The following is an 18,407-nucleotide window of genomic DNA, read 5'->3' on the forward strand; positions in this document are numbered from 1 at the left end:
AAATATTTCCAAAATGGCATTATTTGATTGAGGCAGGAAGATGTAGACAGGAAAGCAGGAAACCACAGTAATGCAGTAATTAAGAGAAATGAAAATATACTTAGGAGTTTTGTATAGATTTTCCTTTAAATTTCAAAGGGTGACAAGTTATTTCAAATTACATGGTCTGTTTCCATTTACCAAATTTAACAATTCATTTTATGGAATAAGATGGGTCTGACCCAAGATCACCCCATTCTTTATGCAGAGTTGAAAACACAGAATCGATGAACTGCAGGAAATCAGTGTGGTCTGGTAGAGAGAGCCCATTTTTAGGAGTCAGAAGACCTGAGTTATAATCCTTGGCTCTACCACTTACCTTCTGTGGGATCTTGGCCAAGTCACTTGACTTCTCTGTGCCTCAGTTTCCTCATCTGTAAAGTGAGGACTAAAGACCTGTCCTCCCTCCTGTGTTTAGCCTTCTTAATTTCAATTTGCCCCAGGATTTAGTTCAGCATTTCACACCTAGTAAGTGCATACCATAATTATTATGATGTTGGTTGGGGAAATACTGAGGAGATGCCATGACTTGAATCCAGGAGAGGTCATTAGAAATGGCCTAAATAAACAAGGGGTAGATGGTACTTCCTGGAGTAGCCTTTGCCTACCACTCCCTTCTCTTTTCTGGACTGCAGGAGGAAAAGTAAAGGTAAAGAAAAAAAGGAAGAAGAAGTAGGGAAAACTAATCATAATTGTGATGGTATTTGTTAAACACTTACTATATGCCAAGCACTAGTCTGAGCTCTGGGGTAGATACAAGGTAATTGGGTTGGACATAGTCCCTGTCCCACATGGGGCACACTGTCTTAATCCCTATTTTACAGATGAGGGAACTAAGGCACAGGGAAGCAAAGTGACTTATCCAGGGTCACACATAGCAGACAAATGGCAGAGCCGGGATCAGAACCCACGTCTTCTGGCACCCAGGCCCATGCTCTTTCCATTAGGCCATGCTAAATTCATATACGTGGTGGTCTTGGTGTTGGAGGTCACAGCAACAGCTACCTGGCAACCTCTGACCAGTCTATTTAGAAAGGGAGCCAGACAGGAGAAAGCAGAAGGGAGTGGGACAGGAAGAAAAGAGGCTTAGTTAAGGAAGGCCTCCTGGGTGAAAGGTGCCTTCAAAAAGGCTTTAAAGTTGGAGGGAGTGATTTTTTGTTGGATCCTGTTGCCAAATTGTACATTCTAAGTGCTTAGTACACTGCTCTGCACATAGTAAGCACTCAATAAATACGACTGAATGAATATGAAGAGGGAGGGTGTCCTAGGCCAGAGGCAAGACGTGGACAAGAGGCTGCCTGGTGTACCCTAAAGAATTTCACTGGAGAAGAACAGGGAAATATCTAGAAGGGCTAGTTTTTTGAGATGGATGACAAGACTTTCCAACAGCTTTACCAAGTGTTGTTGCTGTCTTTGCTGTCGAGTCATTTCCGACCCATAGCGACTCCATGGACACATCTCTCCCAGAACGCCCCAATTCCACCCGCAACTGTTCCGGTAGTGTATCCGTAGAGTTTTTTCGGTAAAAATACAGAAGTGGTTTATCATTGTCTCCTTCCATGCAGTAAACCTGAGTCTCCACCCTCGACGCTCTCCCATGCCGCTGCTGTGCAGCACAGGTGAGTTTTGACTTGTAGCAGATTGCCTTCCACTCGTTAGCCACTGGCCAAGCTGGGAATGGAATGGATATGCCTCTGCTTGACTCTCCCTCCCATAGTCGAGACTGGTAGAGTACTGGAAACTCTCCTGAGAGGTAAAGCTTTGCCAATAAGAGACCTAATTGTAGCTTCTGGGCCACACTGGATAGTCATTTCAAACCCACTGCAGACTTAAGCCGATTGTCATAAACCAGAGCCTGAATTTTTGCCTTGCATACTTGGGCTACTTTTTGTTAAATCCTTCCTTTGATCTGACACTTCACATGAACAGACTATGATACAAATTTAAAAGTCACGCCTCGCAGATCTCTGGAAAAATACAGGACAAGTGATCAAGACAGAATCATCACCTGCATGCTTATTCTCAGAGTATCTGCGTCAATCTCCAATCTTCTGTAAGCCACTGACCCCTTCCCGAAGTAGTTCAGTGATAAAGGGGCAAGCAGAAAGGTAGGAACAGAATCCATGAGAAAGATGAACTATGAGAGGTAGCAGTAGTACCTTGGAAAAGAACAGTAATAAAGCATTCCTATGAGTAAAAAGGTCACAGATGAAAAGCAGAGACTAGAGACAAAAATCAGCAAGAAAAAAGCCAGACAGGTGTTTTTCCATGGGGAAAAGTTTGCATAATAAAGGCAATATTTTTAGTTGCATCAGATTACCTTGTATAATAGTTATAGACCACAATGCTGTCACACTTGTCCATGCTATCTAAAGCACCTTGAGAAAAATAACGATTGTAAACACATATCCAACCTTTCCTATCGAAGATGATCCCACTCAAGCATGAGACCAGAATGACCCCATGAATGGTAAATATGACTAAATGAAGGTGATTGAGTGTCTCACATGCAACTTCCCAGTAGCAGTCTGGGACAGGACCTGACCATCAATAGCACTGTGTCTGAAAACAAAGGATAGTTATGTAACTCTACCCAGAACAACTTAGTTTCTAATCCAAATTCACTAGCAGCTTTCAGAGGATTTGAAAGCAAGACCAATCACAAAATATCTTCAGTACCCTAAAGGTTAGTTGTTACCTTATACAATTGCAATATTTACAGCACTAAGTTCTTCAAATCTTAGAACCAATGGATGTGTTATTCTTTGGGTATAATGACTAGATGTAGACTGAAAGCACACCCTGAAGATCTCAACTCCAACCCATCATTAACTGCCAGAAAATACCCACTTCAGAGGTCATTATTGTTTTTTCTAAGTCAAGGAAAGATAAAAATAAGAGATGACCTTTTCATGCATTGAAAAGTTAGAAGTTGAACCTCTTGTTCCCATGGAGACAGTGTTCCATTTATAGAACGTTTCTTTCTCCACAAGTTAAAATATTTCATTGGCCAATAAGAACGCGGCACTTGAATTTCAGCATTCCGTTCGGTTTTGTAATTAAAGTTATACATACATTTTTAAAAGGGGACTAACTATTTTGTTTTAATTAGTTTTCTTCTAGAATTTGAAACAGTGCAAGCTGCCTGTGAAAACTGGCACTTGCTTCTCCCAGCAGGCAGTCAGCAACTGAAATCTGCAAGTGAGATTTCTCTCTCAGATGCTGGATGCATGCTGGTTACCTATGGCTTTTCCCGACCTGGTTTCCACAGAAACCAGGAACCGAAGTTGGCTCTTAGCAATGAAATTTCAATAATGTAGCGTGTTCAGCTTAAACAATATAATTTAGGTAAAGAAGGAGAGTATAATTGCTGTAGTCTAATTTCTAACCTTTTCTCCTTGCCCTTGGCCTTTTCCTAATGCTCTTTCATTTTAGAGGCTTTTTTTTGGTTACCTAATTTTCAGCGAGCAACTTAATATAATTAAGGCCTATTTGGGGTAACGTGAACTAATAAATCTAGAAAACAATATTTTCTTACCTGGACTTAAATGGTCCCCATGCTTTGGACGTTTCAAGACGGAAAATTACACATGTGCTCCTGCCTCAGCCAGATAAGGTGACCTTTTTTTCCTGAAGTATCTGTATTACGGCTTCAATTTTCGCTTCTTATTGCCAGATAAAGACTGAACTGTGAGAAGCAAAGACAGGTACATGGAAGTGTAATTGAAGTGTAATTAAATCATAACAACTTGGTTCCAATTGATCTACCTTAAAAAAAAATGGAGCCTTCCTCTGCTTCCACACTGACTTCACCACGTGTTTTCTGGGCAAGCAATTTATCTTATTTAACTCAAAGTAGGATATCAGGTGTCAGAATCCTGGAGAGATGGATTGGAAACCCTACAGAGGAAGTGCATACCCAAGGATTTATGATATGATTTCCAGATGCAGGGGACAAGGTCTAGAGAACAGTCACTTTTTTAATAATTTTCTCAAAGGTGGTTACACTTTTTATTTTCTAGTGGAAAAAACTTGGAGCTGGGAGTCAGAGGACTAGGGTTCTAAATCTGACTCTGCCACATGCCTATGTGATCTGAGCAAATCACTTAGCTCCTCTGTGCCTTTATTTTCTCTTCTGTAAAATGGGGATTTAATGCCTGTTTCCCCTCCCACTTAGACTGTGAACCTCATGTGGGAGAGGAACTACGTCCAAACTGATTACAGTGATTGGCAGATAACAATAATAATAATAATGGCACTTGTTAAGGGGTTACTAAGTGCCAAGCACTGTTCCAAGCACTAGGGTAGATGTAAGTTAATCAGGTCGGACACAGCCCTGTCCCAAAGGGGGCTCACAGTCTTAATCTCCCCATTTTACAGATGAGGGAATTGAAGCCCAGAGAAGTCAAATGACTTGCCCAAGGTCACACAGCAGATAAGTGGCAGAGTCAGGATTTCAGTATTAGAACTCAGGTTATTCTGACTTTCAGGCCTGAGCTCTATCCACTAGGCCCCGCGGCTTCTCTAGTATGTGCTTAACACATATCACAGTCATTATTATTCATTCGATCATATTTATTGAGCGCATACTTTGTGCAGAGCACTGTACTAAGAGCGTGAAAAATATTAATATTGTACCTTCTAAAGGGTCTTCATCATGCCACAGCAGACAGCTTCTCTATAGTGAGAAGAGCTCTTTTCTTATTGATATGGACTTCTTTCCCCTTCACCTCTTCTCATGACATGAGAAATAACAGCATACTTTCCAAGAACGTGCAAATAGTATTTTAATTAAGATACAATGAGCTGTGCACACCCAAGGATTTATGATATGATTTCCAGATGCAGAGTACAAGGTCAAGGGAAAAGTCACCTAATATTTCATAATTTTCTCAAAGGTGGCCGCTTTTTTTATTTTCTAGTTCTTCCTTTTTCTACATCCCTACAGTGCATATTTTTGCAAATAAGCTGAAGTAAAAGACTTGGAGAGGAAACTTTAGGATTCCAGTATTTCAGCAAAAGCACTCTTCAATGAAGTACTGGTCTAACCTTTATAAAAAATCCTCTACATCATCCTTGCAAATCATTAGCGTACATTCTACTTAGCCTACAAAATTTTCATTCATCCTTCTCCCACAATGCTACCTAGCCCCTCCCTTCTAGCCAGGTAAAGCTCTTTCTAAATTGAAAATAAAAATAACCAAAGTTTTCCCTACTGCAGATTATTTTCTCATGAAAAATGGAGAGGCAGAACTGCCTCTAGAGAGCATTTTGCATGGACTTTATCTGTTGGTCTTTATGGCAGCCTATAGTTTTATACTATAGAAGTGAGGTCATTTGTAATTAATTCCCAACATTCCAAGTGTTATCACCCAAACACCTCATATTAATATATAGCCTACTGTGCCTTTTCTCTTTGAAAATGATCATTTACTGTTACCCTATTACAGCATCTTGTGCTCTTTACTTTCTCAATGGTTAGTATAGAGTACTGGATTCTGCTGGATTCCAATGAAGACCAACACTACCATGTCTACTACTCCACGGTATCCACCCCTCTGGCTTCTGACATCAATCCAACTAGCATTTATTATGCACCTCTTCTGCGCAAAACATTGTACTTCGTGTTGGGAAAAAATACACAAATATGCAACAATACATAAAAAGTCCCTAAGCTACAAGCTCCCTGAAGGCAGGGAACATGACTATCAACTCTGCTACACTGCAGTCTCCCAAGAACTTATTACAACTCAATAAACATGATTGATTGATTTGGATCTCCAACACCCAATTTCAACCTCCTTTTGTCTCTGTCTAAACAGTCAAAAGGGAGACAGCTTTCCCAACATTTTAAAAATTGAGAAGGAAGGAGAAACAGAAGCAGTGTGGCCTTGGGGCTAGAGAACAGGCCTGATAGGCAGAAGATCCGAGTTCTAGTCCCAGCTCTGCCACTTGTCTGCTGTATGACCTTGGAAAAGTCATTAACTTCCCTGTGCCTCAATTACCTCACCTGTAAAATGGGGATTATGACTGTGAACCCCATGCAGGAAAATGGACCGTGTCCAACCTGATTACCTTTTATCTACCCCAGCACTTAGAACAGAGCCTGGGACATAAGCACTTACCGAATACCACCAAAAAAAATGTAGTAGAGTTCTCGGTAGGCTAATTCTCATTAATCCCCCAATTTCCTTTAAGTCCCTGTGATTACTTTCAAAGCTGCTCTACATCCAGAGAGTCCTTATTTGCAGCAGTCACTTCCAAGGTTATAGGATCTTTATCCAAATCACTGACAGCTATGGATTGATTCCAACGATGAATGGGAGAGATCTGTGTGTGCCAAGATCTGCTATCCAAGACAAATCTGCAATAAGTCAGTACTGCCAACAGATCCCATTAATTTGTATCACTGGGACGTAGTTTTAGAAGCCTCAAATGAAAGGTACCAGAGAGATACCGCACTCCAACTGACTCAAGGAAATTCAGAATTGCAAGTACCCACTACCTTCCAGCATATAATGTTGTGACTAAGGCACTTCTTCACCATATTGGAGTCAATGGAAATACCTGTTTCGTCTCCTCAGAAATTGAACAGTAAAAATATCTAAGCGGAATAAAACCACAAACCCTCCAATGTTTAGGCTTATTACTTGATCAAAAATAAAAACTTAAGTCCTTTCAATTCAATTCTCAGAGAAATGGGACCAGCCAAATTTAATGGAAGAGTTTGATTTCAAACACGGAGCTCAGTATGAAAAGTAACAGAACAGGTCAATTCTGACATTGTCAGATTAGAAACTGATGGAACTGGTAAAGGTATTGTTCTTAGGACAGGGGATACCTCTGGAAAAAGGAAGGGGAAGACCACCTTGTCAGAGTTCATTTCAAGCTGCTTCACTTTGTTTCATGAAAACATTCACCCCGATGTGTCTCTTTCTTCATTTGTTTCAGGTTAGATGATTGGGTGTGTTCTCAGATACTTTTGAGACAAGGGAGAAGTTGAAATATCACAAGGGACCAATGAGGAGATCAACAAGGAAAGGTGAGGAAAGAACAGTAGTGCTTTGGAAGGAAAACTACTGTGTGATTATTTTATGGGGGGAAAAAAAGGAGAAACAGGGAAGGATCCATCTCTTATACTCCAGTCAACATCCTAAAAGTCTCAAAACCTCTTCCAAACCCTAACCAATTCTATATGTGTCCAAAAGGAACTTATTTCATATTTACTCCCTTGAAAGAAACAACACACTCAGAATTTTGATATTCCTTGCAGTGCTAAGTTTATCATCTCTCTTCAAAAACACTTGCCCTTCATCTGGTGACTACTCCAGCAGTTTGCTCTCCAGCCTATTATCGCTTTCTTAATTAATCCTGAAATGCCAAGTAAATGCTGAAGGTAAGCATCCTTATTTATCATCAGCCATAGCTCTTTCCAGACAGTTCTTGCTCTTTCTTTTTATGTTGGGATATCAAGCCACTGTATCCAAAAGTGTTCGTGGCAAAAGTCAAAGCTGATACTTTGAAAGTAAATATCCACACGTATGGTAGAGTGACAATCTTGTAATTGAGTAACAACTCTCCCCTGGACACAGCCCCATTACTGACTCCTCCTTCCTTTTTCCACCTAAACGGATCATAGTACAGTGATGGAAAAAGGCTCGAGAAGACAGCAGCCTTGCTTGCTACCTTTAATAGTAATTAGTCATGTTTGTTGAGCATTTGGTGTGCCGAGCACTGTGCTAGGGGTGTTGGGGCATAGAATGCAAGCAATTTGGAGGACATCGTCCCTTAGTAATGATAATCATGGTATTGGTTAGGCACTTGCTATGGGTCAGGCACTTTACTAAGTGGTGGTGAGGATACAAGTAAATCGAGCTGGATACAGTTTTCCTTGTATTCTCTCAAACACTTTGTACAGTGATCCGCACAGAGTTGGTGCTCGACAGTAAATGCTATTGACTCAGTCCCCAAAGACATAACAGTAAGCCAGACTCTTTTCAGACAAACTCCCTGTTGCTAAAACTTACAGATTTTTTAGTTTTATTACAGAATATATACTATATTAGGCAGATTTCTAATTTCTTTAATCTAGTGAGAAAATCTTGTTCCTAAAAGACTCCAAAGTCATTACAACAATGAGGAAGGAACCCTTTCCTCTAAGCCACATTGCAGCCAAAGGATGAGCATGTGACAGGTGCTTAGCAGTTACCCAGACTAAGACTGCAGGGAGAGATTTGGCAGGTGGAAGTGATTACCAAACTGGAATGTATCCAAGTTGACAGGGCAAACACTTTTCCTCTTGTGAAAATAGCCTTGAAATCTTTAATAACCACAGAAAGGTTAGGATCACACTTTCCTGGGGTGTTTTTTTTTCCATTCCAACTCTATCTGCCTTAGTCACATTAGGAATGAGAAATAAATTATCCGTCTTTTGAAAAAGCACAATATGTGCTACTTAACTGGGGTGAAGTCAAATTAAGTATTAAAGAGTCAGAGATTTTCTAAGATGCTTTAAAAGGACTTGCCATCTAGTGAGCAAATGCTCGCTGTGTTAATACCTTATTATTTATACCCAAGAAAATGAAAATTACCAAAAGGGACCCATGCCAAGCCATCATTATTTTGAAGCATCTGTGAAATACACAGTGGGCTATGAAAATATATTACCTACAATTTAGTAATCTGAAAGACAGAGCATACATGTATGACCACAACAACTGACAGGTTCTGTCAAGTGAAGCTGCTTGACAAAAAAAGAGGTTACTTTAAGGATGCCACCTACCATTTCCCATAGGCAGGGTATTTCCTCAGGCTTTCATCCTACCCCAGACTCTTGTCTCTTTCCTGGACATCTTCTGTGTTCAGAGTGAAAGCATATATACATATATATGTTCTCTTTTAACTTTTTCCCTCACCCTTCCCCACAACTTCCACTTAGAAGAGACTCCTGCTCACCTCCACCAACACTATAAAAGTGTAGATGGCTTCAATTTAGCAGTAAATTAAAACAAAAGAAGAGGGTATAGCTTCTCAATTGCTCTGGAGCATTTCTATTTTTCTAAAATGGTAAATTTCAGTCAACTGTATTTGAGTGCATACTATGTGCAGAGCACTGTAGTAAGCTCCTGGAAGAGTACAATAATAGCAAGAATTGATAGGCACATTCCCGGCCGAAAATGAGATCAGTCTCCAGGGTTAAACATCAGCTGTATTGGCTAGCATTTTTGTCATCTAAAAATTCAACTTGTTATAATATTAGTATTTAGCCATCTCAATTTCAATTTACTTTATGCCTATATTGTCCCTATCCCTCTAGGCTCCCCCATAACATAGTTGTCATTGCAGTCCTTCTTAGTTTACTTTCTCTGAAAGTTTGAGATAATTTTTTATGATCTTTCAATTCACTATTACAGGTCTGCTATAAAATATAACCTAACACTCATCCATCTACAAATAGTGCAATTGTGTCCCAAAACTGGTCACATATATCTTTTTCTAACTTAGTGCTCATGATCCTTAACCATTTTGAATCCAAACAGGCTCTTTTTCTTTCCATTTTGAACCTATGTTTTATTTGAACAAGGATCAATGTCTTGAAATGAAATGACATGAAAAATGTCATCAAACTTCTTGACCACTATTTTCTGTATATACTATTACTGCTTTAGCCTTCTGGTACTATTACCTTTTCTAAGTAGTTGTTATCTCCATATTCATTTCATTACCTTACTACTACCACTAATAATAATAGTGATATTTTTTAAGTGCTCAGTATGTACCACTGTATATGTACCAGAGAAGCAGCATGGCTTAGTGGTAAGAGCATGGGCTTGGGAGTCAGAGGACGTGGGTTCTAATCCCAGCTCCACCACTTCTCTGCTGGGTGACTTTGGGTAAGCCACTTAACTTCTCTGTACCTTAGCTACCTCATCTGTAAAATGGGGATTAAGACTGTGAGCCCCACATGGGACAACCTGATTACTTTGTGACTTCCCCAGTGCTTAGAAGAGTGCTTGGCACATAGTAAGCACTCAATACCATAATTATTATTATTTATTGTTATTACCAAACACTGTACTAAGTGTTGGAGTAGATACAAGATCAGCTCCAATATGAGGCTCAAAGATTAAGTAGAAGGAAAAACAGGTACCACTATGCAGGTGAGGGAACTGAGACCCAGCAAAGTTAAGTGACTTGTCCAAGTTAACACAGCAGGCAAGTGGCAGACCTAGGATTAATAACCAGGTCCTCTCACTCTCAAGTCTGTGATCTTTCTGCTAGGCCACACTGCTTCCTGCTTACTAGATACTGATATCAATGCTACAGAGATGTTTATTTTTGCTCCCCGTAAAAACTGATAGTACTTTCTCTGCTTCCAACCATATGCTTCTTAGGTTTTCAATGACTTTTCAAAAATAGCCATAAGGGGTTTGGGCTGTTTACAAATTCCCTTAATACCCAAAGTCATACATCATCAGGAAACTGTTGATTTGCATATGTTCAAAATTTCCAAGTATTCCCTTAACTGCTTTTTGTCAATAACTACTTTTGCAAGGTCTCATTACTGTTGAATCACACAAATATATTGTCTTCATTTGTCTCGTTAAAAACTAATTCAGAATTTGTTTAATGGCTTATGCACTACAAATCATTCTCACATTGGGAAACATTTTTTAAAGTCCCACTATTCCAACTTTTGTATCTAGAGATAGAGACTGTCATTTTGTATGAGGGAATGTAAGAAAAACTATGAAAAAATCACTGATTTTAAAACTGCATGTCTGGGGAACTCATGCTAGCCCCTGTAATTCCTGCAGAATTACAAATGGATTTCAGACTTCTAGATTTCAGGAAGATGCAGTATGGCCTAATGGAAAGAACACAGGATATATTGTTAGGAACATAGGACATGGAATTACGAGAGCTGTGTTCTAATCCTGCCTCTGCTGCTTGCCTTCTGTATGATTGTGGGTAAGTCCCTTAACTTTGCTACTCCTTGGTCTCCTCATTTGTAAAAATGCTCTCCCTCCACCTAAGATTGTGAGATTTCTGTCAGGCAGAAACTGCCTTCCCAATTCTTAGAACAGTGCTCCAGCGCTTAGAACAGTGCTTGGCACATAGTAAGAACTTAAATACCATAATTGTTATTTTGTTGTTGTTGATATTGCTGTTGTTTTTAAAATGGTACTTGTTTATATGCCATGTAATATACTAAGCACTGGGGTAGATTCGAGATGATGATAATAATCACAACAATAATAACAACAATAGTTAAATGCTTTCTATGTGTTAAGCACTGTTCTAAGCACTGGGGAAGACACAAGATAATAAGAGAGAGAACAGGTATTGTTGTCTTATGCTGTTGAGTCGTGTTCAACCCATAGTGACGCCATGGACACGTCTCCCAGAATGCCCCACCTCCATCTGCAATCGTTCTGGTAGTGGATCCATAGAGTTTTCTTGGTAAAAGTACAGAAAGCGGTCACCATTGCCTTCTTCCATGCAGTACACCAATCATAGATAATATATGTTAATGAATGGATTTACATTAAGATGGAGAGGCTTTATGTTATAATACAAATCCTTACTACTTTGGAGGTAAAAAAACCCCAAAAAAACAGTGTTAATCCGCCCCGTGACTCCAATTGGTGATTAGGAAGCCTCTGCATACTTGGCCTCTTCCTCTCCCCTTTTCAAACTTTCTTTCCCTCCCCATCCTCATTCCACAATGTGCCTACTAACTCTGTTATACTGTATTCTCCCAAGCATTTGAATACGAATGATGAAACCAATCTTTTTTCTTTCAACATCGTGGTTCAGTCTACTTCAGCATACTGAGAAACAAGGTGAATGAATTTTGAGGGACTATTCCAGCACATTGATGGAACAAAGGGACACCAGGAAAGATTTAAAACTATATTTCAATTCTCTATAAAATTGATTAAAATCCCAAACACCAAAGCGGGACCCAAATTTTCACTGCCACTAGACAATACAATTTGAGAATATTAATGCTATCCAGAAGTTGACTTAGTTCTCATTGAAACACTTTCAAAAGCAAGTCATAACCTGTCAGAGGAGAATGTGGAAATGTAGTTTTGTGATTATATCACTACACAGGGAAGCATGTTTGCTCAAGAAGAAAAATGGAATAGCATTTTTTAAATGTGATTAAATATTCAAAGCAAAATTTGCATTTGGTCAGCATTTTTGTATAACTCTTTTGGTATCTGAGCTTGATTCTCCACCCAAGGGAAGGTGAAAGTACTTTGCTTGTGAACACAGTGAGGAAAAATTTTCCTCACCCAGTTTAAGTCTATTTGTGCGTTCTGATGTTAATTCTAAGCTCCTTGTGGGCAGAAACTGTGTTTTCTAGCTCTATGGTACTTTCCCAAGTGCTTAACAAAATCAAGAAATACTAATGATTGATAAGTCTTCAACCTTGTACTAAAATCTGTCTTAGAAAGGTAGTTCAGGCCAACCCTGTATCAGGCCACTGCCAGCACCAGATGGCATTCAAGTGCCAAATTAAACCATAAACCACCTTGGGCTGAATCAGGGGAGGTTCAGAAAGTGCTTCTGAGTGTGGCCAAGCCTAGGGCCAATAGCAAACTGTAGAGGTCTCAGAATTCATTCCCTCAAGAGGTTGACAAGGAACGGGTCCACCAACTCTGTTGCACTGTCCTCTCCCAAGAGCTGAGTACAGTGCTCTGCATGCAGTAAGCACTCAAACACCACTGATTGATTGCTTTTTCTCCTCCATCATGAAGTGATAGGACTGGCAATGCTTAGAACAGTGTTTGACAGATAGTAAGTGCTTAACAAATACCATTTAAGTAAGCGTCATACCTTTTTGGAAGAAAACATTTTTAATGATACCAATTAAGAGTCATGGAAGAATTGACAGTCAAGGAACTAAATAAGGAGAAATTATTCATGAATAAATGAAAAGCATTACCTGCTTTAAAGGCCTAAAGAGACTAGTGTATTTAATGTAGCTAAAATCCAGGTGAGAAACAACATTATTAGAAACTCTCCTGGAAGGGGATTGGATTAAGGGAATTGGACTAGAGCTGCAGAGGAGACTAAGCTTCTGGAAAATGGTAGCATATGGCAATTTACACCAAAATAGTTGATTTGCAATTAAAGTATTTGTTAAAGTGCTTAATATGCATCAAGCACTGTTCTAAGCACTGGACAGACATAATACTCAGGTTGGACATGGGGCTCACAGTCTTAATTCCCATTTTACAGGTGAGAAGACGAGCACAGAGAAGTTAAGTGACTTGCCCAATGCCACCCAGCAGACAAGTGGCAGAGCCAGAATTAGAACCCAGGTTTTCTGATTCACAGGCCTACTGTTCTTTCCATTAGGCCACATTGCTTCACTAAGGATTTATCCTTCCAGTTGGGTGCAACCAAAATTAGGGTAGAGAACCACAACAGCAGTTAATTCAGAAGATCACTGCAGCGTTCAGTATATACTACTGCTTGATTATAGATTACTTGCTGTGGCTTCAATGTACCCCTTCAAGAAAAATGTGGGCAGGGGAAAGAGCATCCTCAAATCAATCAGTTGCATTTACTGAGCACATTATATTTTTAAAACAGTGTTCCTTCAGTGCTTACTGTTAGCCAAGCACTCTCCCAAGTTCTCTGCATAAAATAAGTACCCAGTATATCATCGATATCTGTTCCCCTGAGCTGTGACAGTGACCCCTTGCAGTTAAATGGAAGATGAATCCAAAGAGGAACCCCTGTTGAAGAGCATAGCAAGTTGCGACAACAATTACCCTTATTATTTACCAAAGTCACATCCAATAGGCCTGGGTTCTAAGTTGCAATGCCTCATTTAGTACTAATTTTTAGCAATTCATTAACAGTCAACATTTGTTTTAACTTAACTAGCCTTGAATGTATACCAGGGAATATTCATGAGTAATGCTATTAGTCTGCTTTTATTATTTTGTTTTTAAATCTTTGCCCCTAAAATTCTCAACTCTTTAGGAATACCTAATTTCCAACCTCTTTCCACACACTATTAAGACCATTAAGTACTAGTCCTCTGATAAACATTTCCATTCATTTAATCAGATACCATATTACTCAGTGAGCAAGGAACATTATGTTTTGTGTTTTTTGGTTTAATGAATAACTTAATGAAAATTTAGAACAATACAAAATTCTAGGCTCTCTGTGTGTAAAAGCACTATAACAAATCTATCTACTAGGTTCAAACTGAAGGAAAATAAGAAACCTTAAGTGGGCCAAAATAAAATCCAAATTCTGAACTGTAGAAGATTCACTGAAAATGGGAATTCTACAATAATGCTGATCACAGTTATGGGAGCTTAAAAAGGGAAGACTAGAATTGGCAGCAAAAACACTTCTGGAAGAAGACTCTGTTGAGTCTCAGGCTTCCCTAGGGGGAAGGAAGCATGAGACCCAGAAGAAATTCATATGCAAATGAATCCTACAGATGGTAGAGATTCCTAATAAATAAAACTTCCTAGAATGGTACTTCAGGGTACTGTTCAGAAAGCTATAACTGAAAGGAGGCACAAGGAGACATATTAATACTGATTCCTCCTCACTTACATTGTAGAAACATCCTAGTGGGAAAAAAATAGCCTGATACATGAAAAACACTATTTGTTCTTGGATACAGTCAACATTTGTTACCAACTGACTTAGAAGGTGGAGACGTACCCATTGGAAATGAAAGATTGGAGATGACAGATACAAAGTGTGACAGCTATGAATGTCTATTACTTGTTCCTACTGAATTTGATGATTTATCTGACTGATCACCAGCTGCAAATGGCTTTCTAAGTGGGCACCACCAATGTCCAAAAGAACTACTGGAGAAGACAAGATCAGTGAATAACATTTCATTTTGAAAAGTCACCACTGAAAACCTCACAGTGTTAGGGATATAAGTGACAACTCAGTTTAGGAGTTAGAGTAATAATAATGGGAGCTAGATGGAAAGCCTGTATTTATTCTAAATACTGGCTGGATTTTATGGCATTATTCCATGAGTGTGAAATTTTTTTAAAAAAGAAATAAAATGGCATCCTCAGTCAAGTTCTACTGTAAGAAAAAAATATACCACCACTTTATAAGGCGGGGAAAATGGGAAAAGAGAACAATTGCATCACTGGGTTACAGTGTAAGCTTATTGTGGGCAGAAAATGTGCATTAACTGTTATATTGTACTCTCTAAAATGCTTAGTACAGCGTTCTGCACAGAGTTAAGTGCTTAAATAAACTATTCCTCTTGATTCAAATGGCCAACAAGATGGGTCAGTGCATCTGCACCACTGATGCACTTATGATCTCACAATCTCCCAAAGCATTTAGGTATCTACCCTACTATTTAAGCACTAACTCATGAACATACATAGTAAGCACTCCATAAATGCCATGGATTGATAATAATAATGATGATGGCAATTGTTGAGCAGCAAGGCATAGTAGATAAAGCACAGGCCTGAGAGTCAGAAGGTCATAGGTTCTAATCTCAGCTCCGCCACTTGTCTATGTGACCCCGGGCAAGCGACTTTACTTTTCTGAGCTTCAGTTTTAATAATAATAATGTTGGCATTTGTTAAGCACTTACTATGTGCAGAGCACTTTTCTAAGTGCTGGGGTAGATACAGGGTAATCAGGTTGTCCCACGTGATGCTTTACAGTTAATCCCCATTTTACAGATGAGGTAACTGAGGCACAGAGAAGTTAAGTGACTTGCCCAAGGTCACACAGCTGACAAGTGGCAGAGCCGGGAGTCTCTTATCTGTAAAACAGGGATTGAGCCTGTGAGACCCACTTGGAACAAGGACTGTGCCCAACCCAATTTGCTTTATTTGGGTATGGTAAGTTTTGAGTTGTGGATATTGATTTCAGAAGACAAAGTCATAGATCTTACACCGGTCTTACAGACTGAAGCGTGAAAGTCTAATATTCTGAGTCGCTATCATTCAGTGGAAAAATAGTCATTTCTAAAAAGATTTGTTTGATAATGACAACTGAATGATTAAGAGATTACTTACTGCATTTTTTTCCCCTTGGCTAAAATGTACTTGCATATATTTTTGAAGTCTCCATCTCACATGGGTTGAGTTTCCAAAATTTCAAGTAAAAATATTCCTCTTTCATCATGTGCAGAAAACATAATAATAATAGTCATGTTTGTTCAGCACTTACTATGATCCAGGCTTTGCACTAAGCATTGGGGTAAATAAAAGATAGCAGGTTGGACCCTTTCCCTGTCTTACATGGGGCTTTGCCAGTCTCCTCCAGCTAGCAGGACTATCAGGTTGGATAGAGTCCTTGTTCCACCCAGGGCTCACGGTCTTAATCCCCATTTTCCAGATGAGGTAACTGAGGCCCAGAAAAGGGAAGTGACTTACCCCAGATCACACAGCAGACAAGTGTCAGAGCCACAGGGAATGTGTGTGTTATACTGTTCTATTGTCCTCTCCCAAGCTTTAATACAGTGCTCTCCACACTAAGTGCTTAATAAATACCAATGATAGGTAAATTGATTGGAGCTTACACCCTCTCAGGGAAAACCAACACCAGCCTATGTCCATCTGACAAGCCAAATGAGTTTACCTCATTTTATTCACCCTTAACCCTCCCCTATAGTTGCCTTGGAAATATAGTCTTAACCCCCAGGGGTCTGGATTGCCTTGACTGCTAGAGTTCAGTGGTTATTCTTGGCACAAAGTAAGCGCTTAATACCATTGATTGAGTAGAGTGTACATAACACTCCAACCATAACATTGTCTACCCTGCAACCCAGTTTGATTTGAATTTGACAATAAGTGAATAATCCAATTCCCGAGACAGATTATATTGACTCTCTAAGCATATTTTGGACTGGTGGCTAAAAGGAATCAGCACCCTCTCTATAAACACACTTCTAGGAATTTAAAGTGCTGCATTAGATATATTTATGACAAGAGCCAAGATATAATTACTCAAACCTGTTAATAAGAAAAAAAAAACAAAAACATAAACAAAAGAAAAAAACAAAAGAGAAATCATTTAGTGTTGTATATGATTCATCTTTTCTGTTATTTTTATCTGTTATCTCTTGTTTTCTGAGCCTGGTTAAAATGGAGGCTAATATGTATACAATTAGTGAGTTTTTCTCCTATTTCCCCTCATTGGTAAGTACCACACCTTTGCATTTTAGTGCCACACACTTCACTGTATTGTGGAAGTAAAGGGAAATCATTAGGCTATAAACAGTGAATTGTAGAAGTCTGGGTGGAAAACAACAGTACAATAGAAAACATTATGTTATTTGAACAGCTCACAAACTTCAGATTTTCTATAGTATATTTCCACTGACATCTGGGTTGAAAAATAAAGCAACTGGCAACTGCTCCTTTCATAGATATTTAAGTTATGGAGACTTGAAAACACACAGAGGATTGGGCATTGAATGAAGAGATGCAAAGATATTTTTTTTTCTGATTTCTTCCATTCTTGACTTGTGAAACAATTCACTGTTGTGGAATACCATCAGAGATATGGTTGTTTTAAAAGGACAAGACTTGGTTTAAAGCAGTTTAAACTTCAGCCTTTTTAACTTGGAAATCAAATAAGGTTTGGGGAAAAGCCATCCACTGCAGTGAGCAGCTTGACTTGAAACATTTTATTTTTCAACTAAAGTGAACTAAAAATGAAAGCTATGGGACAGTTAAAAGGAATAATGAACCTATAAAACTCTGCCTGGGTAAAGAGGCAAACAAGATGTGAATCAGAAATCAAAACCCAACACATGACAGATATTCATTACGTTATAGTCTGAAAGTACAACCATCGAGCATCTGTGCATTTTTCAGATACAAGCTATTTCCTTTATGACTTTATCTGCCTTAGACGTCTGGTCCTGAGCCTGGAAAAAAAAATCTAATTATATTGGACCAATCCAGTTACTGTCTGTAGCAAGAATATTGGTAACTCTCTAATTATTAAGGCTGTTTACATTAGTCTTTGTTAGGACAGGATGGCTTTGAAGTAGTCTTTTGTCCCTTGAGTATTGTATTAGAGAATTGTGTGCAGCATTGATTTTCATTCTTTCTGCAACATGTTTGAAATCAAAATAAATTCTCATTATATACTCAGGAATGCCAATAACATTAGCTTTTATTATATACAGTGTGTGCAGACACACATACACTCCCAGAAGCAAATGAGGGCCTTTTAAAACACACATTCCATGTTGTGTTACAGCGCTACACAAATGTGCTCTGAAACAAAGACTTTTTTTTTATAATAATAGGGAAGCTATCTTGAAAATGTTCATCTGCTAATGTAGCTTTTAATCAGGTTTTACAATTGTGAATCATTGC

The sequence above is a fragment of the Ornithorhynchus anatinus genome, chromosome 20 (genome assembly GCF_004115215.2).
Source record: "Ornithorhynchus anatinus isolate Pmale09 chromosome 20, mOrnAna1.pri.v4, whole genome shotgun sequence".
Taxonomy (NCBI): domain Eukaryota; kingdom Metazoa; phylum Chordata; class Mammalia; order Monotremata; family Ornithorhynchidae; genus Ornithorhynchus; species Ornithorhynchus anatinus.